This window comes from Aethalodelphis obliquidens, unplaced genomic scaffold, assembly GCF_003676395.1.
Source record: "Aethalodelphis obliquidens isolate GAN/ISIS:26980383/991018 unplaced genomic scaffold, ASM367639v1 scaffold13, whole genome shotgun sequence".
In the NCBI taxonomy this organism is placed as follows: domain Eukaryota; kingdom Metazoa; phylum Chordata; class Mammalia; order Artiodactyla; family Delphinidae; genus Aethalodelphis; species Aethalodelphis obliquidens.
The window spans coordinates 25,318,000-25,326,695 of NW_020837957.1; positions in this window are offsets into that span (position 1 = coordinate 25,318,000).

An 8,696-nucleotide genomic window follows, 5' to 3' on the forward strand; every position below is an offset into this window, starting at 1 on the left:
GTTTTCTTTTCCCTGCATACATCTAGATTGACAACTATCTTTTTCTTTACCTTGAACTTTTTCTCTTGCACTATCATTCCACTTCCATTGATGCTACTGAGAAATCAGCTTTCTTTTGCCTTGCTGTAAACTAAATGTTTTTCCTCTGTAAATATTTTTCAGACATTCTCATTTGTATGCTATAATTTCGCTCTGATTCCTCAGGTGTATATTTACAATTTTTTTCTACTTGAACTTAATCTTGCATTTGCACATGGATGATTTTTAAAGTTCTGGGAAATTCTCTGACACTGTATCTTCAAATATGACCTCTGTCCCTTTTCTCTTTCCTCTGCTACTACTTCTGATTACATATAGGCTGGACAATTTGCTCTATTCCCTCCATTACTACCCTAATTTTCAACATGCATCACTTTTTCTGATGTTTCTCTACCTCAATCAGTTTCTCTTCATTTGGGTCTAATCTGCTTCTTAAACATATAGCCCCTCCCCGAGTGACAAAGATGTTCTCTTTCACCAAATATTAGTTAGGTTTCCTCTGAGCACTCTTCTAAAATAGGACTTGACCTTGACCCCCGTCCTTAACTTGTCTAGCCCAACTTTAATAAGAATCCTGCTAAGTTAGTTTATTGAATTTCTCCACCTTTGATATCAGATCAAAATCCTCAACACCTACTCTTGATGCCGTGGACTGAATGCTTGTTCCCTCCAAGACAGAATTTGGTATCAAGAAGTGAGGTGCTAAAGTTTAACGCATACCTAAAAATGTGGAAGCAGCTTTGGAATTAGGTAATGGATAGAGGGTGGAAGAGTTTTGAAGTAGATGCAAAAAAAAAAACAACAAACCAATATTGCCGTGAAGAGTACTAAAAAGATGATACTGGTGAGAACTCAGACAGAAATGAGAAACATCTTTTTTGAAACTGAAAGTAAGATGATTCTTTTTATAAAGTGACAAAGGACCTGCCCAAATTTGTTCATGTTCTACTATTTGGTAGAAGATAGATGAAACTGGATATTTAGCTGAAGAAATTCTAAGAAAAGTGTTGCGAGAGAGGCTTGATTCCTTCTAACTGCTTAGAGTAAAATATGAGAAGAGAGGGCTTCCCTGGTGGCGCAGTGGTTGAGAGTCTGCCTGCCAATGCGGGGGACGCGGGTTTGTGCCCCGGTCCAGGAGGATACCACATGCCGCGGAGTGGCTGGGCCCGTGAGCCATGGCCGCTGGGCCTGCACGTCCGGAGCCTGTGCTCAGCAACGGGAGAGGCCACAGCAGTGAGAGGCTCGCGTACTGCAAAAAAAATTTTTTTAAATAAAATAAAATAAAATATATATATGAGAAGAGAGAAAATGATGAAGTAATTGTTAACGAAAGAGGAACCAGAAGGTAAAGATTTGGATAATTCTCAGGCTGACCATATTACAAAAAATAAGAAAATGTATTTAGAAGAGCACAGTAAGGTTGTGGAGGCAGGACCATTTGATAAGGAAATCAGTGTGGTGTGAAGCATGGATTTAATTAGCCATCTCAACAAAAAGCAAGAATAGAGATGGGACTGTAACAGCAGAAACACTGCCAGCTGGAACTACAGGCAACAGAGAAAATAGGATAAAATGAAGAAAGACTGTTGGACTTCTTAGACCCAAGAGAACTGGACCATAGTACTATTTGTCTGCTAATATGTGCTATTGTTTAAGATAAGGGAAGAGGAACCCCCAGATACAATTCAGAGATCATCAGGGCTGCCACTTCCACCACAAGCACAAAGTGCATGGACTTGGGGGGTAGGGGTACAGGTCTGCTTTTATTTTGATTTCAAAGGGTGGGAAAAATGCCCAGCAGAGAATCTGTAGCAGCATGACCTCCACCCCACAGAGCCACAGGCACATGACCCCGCCAGGAACAGACTCAACCATACAACCCCCACCAGGCAGAATTGTGCAGGCAGGGCTGATGCCCCAGTGGGTCCTGGGGCAGGATTCTGTCCCAATAAATATAGAAGGCAGAGCACTGAGAAAAAGTGGATTATTCTTGTGCCTTAAGATCTAGTAGAGCTTACCTTGCTAGGATTTAGACCAGCTTGGGACACGCACACCTTCCTTCTTTCTTTCTTACTTTTCCCTTTTGGGATGGAATGTCTATCCTTATGCTATTTATCCATGTCCCACCATTGTATTTTGGAAGCATATAACTTGTCTGTGTTCATGAATTCACAACTGGAGAATTTTGTCTCAGGATGACTCTTACTGCAAGCCTCACCATATCTGATTTAGATTATACTTACAGGAGACTTTGGACTTTAGATTTTAGAGCTGATGCTGGAATGTGTTAAGAATTGTAACTTGGAGCCTGTTGAGATAAAGTGAATGTATTTTGCATGTGAAAAGGACATGAATTTGGTGGAGCCAGTGATGGAATGCTATGGACATCATGTTTGTGTTCCCCCAAAATTCATCTGTTAAAGCCTAAATTCCCAATGTGATAGTACTTGGAAGTGAGTTTTTTTAAAAGTAATTAGATCGTAAGGTAGAACCTTCATGAATGGAATTATGCCTTAATAAAAAGAGAGTTAAACATAGGATCTCTTTCTGCTCTCTGCCACATGACCATACAATGAGGAAGCAGCTAACTACAAACCACCAGACACAGGATCTGCCAGCAACTTGATCCTGTACTTCCCAGCCTCCAGAACTAAGAAGACGATAGGTGCTCAATATCACTAGTCATTCGAAAAATGCAAATCAAAGCCATAATAAGATACATGTCACACACATTAAGATGTCTACTATTTTTTTAGAATACAAGAAGCTTGTTTTTCAGAAAACAAGTTTTGGTAAGGCTGTAGAGAAACTGGAATTCTTGTTCATTGCTGGTAGGAATGTAAAATGAAACAGCTGCTGTGGAAAACATTATGGCAGTTCCTCAGAAAATTAAACATAAAGTTACCATTTGATTCAGCAATTCCACTTCTAGTTATATATCTCAAAAGAACTGAAAGCAGGAATTCAAACATGTATTTGTACACCAATGTTCATAACAGCATTATTCACAATAACCAAAAAATGGAAACAACACAGTTATCTATCAACCTATGAATGGGTAAATAAAATGGAATATATTATCACCTCACACTGGTCAGGATGGCTATCATCAAAAAAGACACAAGTAACAAATGTTGGAGATGACGTGGAGAAAAGGGAACCCTTGGTACACTCTTGGTGGGAATGTAAATCTGTGCAACCACAGAGAAAACAGTATGGAGGTTTCTCAAAAATCTAAACATAGAACTACCATATGACCCAGCAATTCCACTCTTGGGACTGTAGCCGGAAAAAAAAAAACCAAAACACTATTTCAAAAAGATACATGCACCCCAACGTTCATAGCAGTGTTATTTACAATTGCCAAGGTATGGAAGCAACCTAAGTATTCAGATGAATGGATAAAGACGATGTGGTATATATACACTATGGAATACTCTTCAGCCATAAAAAAGAATGATATCTGGCCATTTGCATCAATATGGATGGACTTGGATGGCGTTATGCTGAGTTAAATAAGTCACACAGAGAAAGACAAATACTGCATGATATCACTTATATGTGGAATTAAAAAGAATACAACAAGCTAGTGAATATAACAAAAAAGAAGCAGACTCACAGATATAGAGAACAAACTAGTGGTTACCAGTGGGAGGCGGGAGGGGCAATAGAAGTGTGGGGGCAGAGGAGGTACAAACTATTGGGTGTAAGATAAGCTACAAAGGTGTACTGTACAACACAGGGAATAACTGTAAATGAAGTGTAACATTAAAAGTTGTATAAAATAAAGTTTTTTAAAAAATTAAAAATAAAATTCAGTATCCATTTTCCATGGAATAATATTCAGCCTTAAAGAGGAAGGAAATTCTGACACATGTTACAACATAAATAAACCTGAGGAGATTATGCTAAGTGAAGTAAGCCCAAAGACAAATACAGTATGATACCATTTATGTGAGGTATCCAGAGTAGTTAAATGCATAAAGTTTACTAATGATTCCTGGGAAATAGGTGGGAGGGAAATGGGGACTTATTGTTTATTAGATACGGAGTTTCAGTTTAGGATGATGAAAAGGGCTGGAGACAGATAGTGGTGATGATTGTAACAACTATGTGAAGATATTCAATTCCACTGAATTATACGCTTAAAATAGATAAAAGAGTAAATGTTATGTTGTGTCTATTTCACCACAATGAAAAAAAATTAATATTTTAGGTGGAAGGAAAATAGAACTTGATAGTCTCTGCATTTTACATATTAATGTACAGTCAACAGGGACAGAGAGAGATTGGGACCTCTCCTACTCCAAATATATCAGGGGAGGAATTCATTACTTCATGTTTGATCTGGGCCTGTTCCCTAGACCAATCAACTGGGCCAAGAGTGGACACCATATTCAGTGCAACCTGGGACAAGTGAGCACAAAAACAGTGGTCAGGGAATAAGATGATATTGATGAAGTAAAAGGCTTCCATTCAAATAACAATACTGAGTAAGGAAGCCACACTTCCACGGAAAGGGGTACAGAGTCCAGAGTTGATATATCAGTCATGGTACAGCACAGAAACCACTTTAGTTTGTTTACACATAATACATTTGTACAGGTGATAGAGGAATAGAGATCAAAGACAGGGGCCTGTGACGTAACCCCAGGGCTAAGTAACTGCAGGAAGAAGCAACAGTCTAAGGCTGGAGAGACAAGGGACAAGGTGCTGATACTGAAGCCCAGAGGCTTGGGCCTCACAGCAGAAAGTGATGCGTCACAGGGCCTCTGCTGGGGCAGTTGGAGCCACAGAGGAGATGTACCTCTTCCCAGATACTACCTGAGGAACACAGGAAACAGAGACCCCAAATTGTCCCTTCCTCCCCACTCACAGTTTTCATCCGAGGCCTCATATCTTGGCTGAACCCAGCAAGGGAAAGGAGGAATATGTGTGTTGCTGAGATTTAATTTCCACAGCAACGGAGAGCAACAGGAAAGGAGCAGAACAGATCTCAGAGCAAACAGGCAAAGACCAGCAATGATAAGCACTCCAGACACTACTATTAGAGAGACAAAGGGATCTTTCTATTTTAAAAAGGGCTGGAGGGGCTTCCCTGGTGGCGCAGTGGTTGAGAGTCCGCCTGCCAATGCAGGGAACGCGGGTTCGAGCCCCGGTCCGGGAAAATCCCACATGCCGCAGAGGGGCTGGGCCCGTGAGCCATGGCCGCTGAGCCTGCGCGTCCGGAGCCTGTGCTCCGCAAGGGGAGAGGCCACAACAGTGAGAGGCCGTGTACCGCAAAAATAAAATAAAATAAAAAGGGCTGGAAAAAACTCATTTTAGCTAGTTAAAAGGTTCCATCACTCAGACCTTAGATGGAAAATCACATTGAGTATTTGCCTAAGGTCAGAAACCTCTTGTCCTAGCCTCACTCTGGGACCCTGGAGTTCGGGTTCAGAGCTATAAACTCAAACTCTGCTCTGTGAGAGAGTTTGCTCAGTTTTCAGCTTCCTCCAGTCCAGCTATCAAGATGCTGGCATCAATCCAAGGGTCTTAGATTTGAGATCTTTTCTGTATTTTGTTTCCATCAGGTGGAAAAACACAATATTCTCAGCAAACACCTTTACTATTTTGACTATGGGTAATGGTAGGGATATTTATTACCCCTTGAAATGATAAATATTACACTCGCTTATTCATCCAAACATTCATCTATTTATTTATTCTTTCAATCACCACGCATCTGGGTTTTACTATGCTTTAACGTTATCATATTTGGTCCTTAGGATTCAATAACGCACAATTATATTCCCAGGCAAGATGGAGTAGATTGAAACCAAACTTAAAGAAGGAAGGACTATTTGGTTTCTACTCTGAGTCTTAATCACTATCCAGGCAAGATATATATATATTTGCAACATTTATTACTGCCTGAATATTGCCATAATATTATGTAACTTCCCTATAGGGGGTAACCTGCATGAGAACAAGATCTTTACTTTGCTCTCTTCACATAATCCAGAACAATGGCAGGTAGGGCATGAGAATTTAGTAAACAGTGTAAATAATTGGAACTAAGTATTCCTTAATGAGTACTAGATGTGTGAATAAATTGTTAACTACTTTTGAAAGCCTTTTTCTCTTTTTAAGTGATCAATACAAGTTGTTTTTATTATTTTTTATTGAAAGGAAATAAAAACAGTATTTCAAAGAGATATCTGTACTCTCATGTTTATTGCACTGTTATTCACAATAGCCGAGATATGAAAACAACCTAAACACTAATCAACAGATGAATGGATAAAAAAGAAGTGGTACATGTACACAATGGAAAATTATTCAGCCACAGGGAAGGAGGATGTACTGCCATTGCGACAACATGGATGGACCTTGAGCCCATTATGCTAAGTGAGATAAGTCAGACAGAGAAAGACAAGTACTGTATGATGTCCCTTATATGTCAAATCTAAAAAAGTCAAGACTTCCTTTTGTTCTTCAATTCGGGGTGTCTCTAGTCTAAGGGATTAGAACATCTGCTTAATTCAAGCTCTCAATGAGAACAGATACACAATATTTCTATAGAACAGTTTGCTTTTTCATTAAAGCCTACCATTTATTGGCCACCTATTCATTAATATATGGTTTCTTCCTTAAAAGTCAAAGCCATTCTTCCTTCTGAACACTTGAAGCCACAACTGGATAGAGTCATTTAAAGCTCCAATGAAGGGGCTTCCCTGGTGGCGCAGTGGTTGAGAGTCTGCCTGCCGATGCAGGGGACACGGGTTCGTGCCCCGGTCCAGGAGGATCCCACATGCCGCGGAGCGGCTGGGCCCGTGAGCCATGGCCGCTGAGCCTGTGCGTCTGGAGCCTGTGCTCCATAACGGGAGAGGCCACGACAGTGAGAGGCCCGTGTACCACAAAAAAAAAAAAAAAAAAGCTCCAGTGAAGACGTGTTAACATCCTTGCAGAGGCACAGAGACTGTGATACACGAAGTCACTGAGAAGACTACACCAGAAAAGTTTCTTTTGCTTTGCTAGCCTTTAAGACCTTAAAGGTTTAAACGGTCACCTTAGAGACCTTAATCTAGTGTGTAAAATCCGAACTATTACCAAAGACGCTTAGAGTGTTCCTAGAAATCTGGCATGATAAGTCACACATGTGTCAGTCTTTTGTTTTTCCAGCAGATTCTTATGTAGTACACTCTGTGCCTAAACATACTCTATGAAGATGTACAGAAAAATATGTAACGGTTTCTGTCCTCAGATGAACTTTACTTTTATTTGAAAACAAATACGAGACCAAATTAGTTGCATGGCACCTGAGCCAAGCCTGCATTTATTACCAGGATCCTGTGTGCCTCTACTTTGACAGGGAGACTGTGGAGTCTTTTCAGGATCTGAGTATCACTGCAAACTCGGATCCTGATTCCAAGAGTCACCAAAACGTTTGGCCATTCCCATTTCCCAGCACACAGGTACCAAGTGAATTTCCAGAGGTCCCCTAGGAGGGGGACTGGGGAAATCATTATCATTTAACCTTGTTCTAGAGTTGCAGAGTCCTTTCTCTTGGGATCCTGCCCTCTCCTCCAGGTGATAGGTTCATGATCTGAAATTGGTTTAGATCAAGGCTATGGACTGTGTCTTTTTTATCGAGGCTACCTTTCAGCCTCCTGGTAAACATCCTTGTCTCCATTTGATTGTTTCCTCCCCTCCCTTTTGACTCTACAGACACCCTGTTCTATTTGCCATATTCAGAGGTTTCTCTGCTCAGGTCTGGCTGGCTGCCACTCCAACCACATTATAGACTGAGTGCTTGTGTTCTCCAAAACTCATTTGAGGAAATCCTAACTTCCAATGTTCCAATGTACTTGGAAGTGGGCCTTTGGGGAGGAAATTAGGTAATGAGTATGGGGACTTCATGAATCTGATTAGTGCCCTTATAACAAAGAATCATTAGGTTCTCTACCCACCTCCTCCCTTTTCCAAAAATGTGAGGACACAGTAAGAAAGTTGCCATCTGTAAAGCTGCCAGAGGACCCTTACCAACAACACAACAGTGCTGGCACGTGCTTTTGGACTTACACCTTCCAGAAACGGGGAAAAATAAACGTTCTTGTCTTAGCCACCCAGTCTACGGTAATTTTGTTATAGCAGCCTCAGCTAAGACAAACCATGATTCTCATCACTATGGTATGTACTTGGGTTTCTGATGTTTAAATGCTAACAGGTGGCCTCCATGCGTCAGGGTCTATAATCCCCAGTACTATCAGGGCATCCAGTTCTTCAATGATACATCACATCTTTGGCCCTTGCCTGCAGCAGAGAGTCAATCAATGAACATTCAAGAATGATGGGATTCCTCTCACCAGTGCATATTCTTAATGTTTAGTAATTTTCTTCCAATACCTTAGAAGTGTAACTCAAAGAGAGGAAGTGAAGTCTCCTCTAGCTGAGATTTCAAGGGGTAACAGGAAAGTTTATACCTTCTTTTTGAAGAAATATAAGGGATTAAAAACACAGCCAAAGTGAAAACAAGATTAGGATGCAAATTTTATGCTTTCTAGTATTCTGATCCAACTCATTGAACAGACTGATGTCATTTCTAGAAGCAATGAGCAATTTCATCACCTAATAGTCAATTTCACATTCCATTTATTATCATTTTTAGTATTATA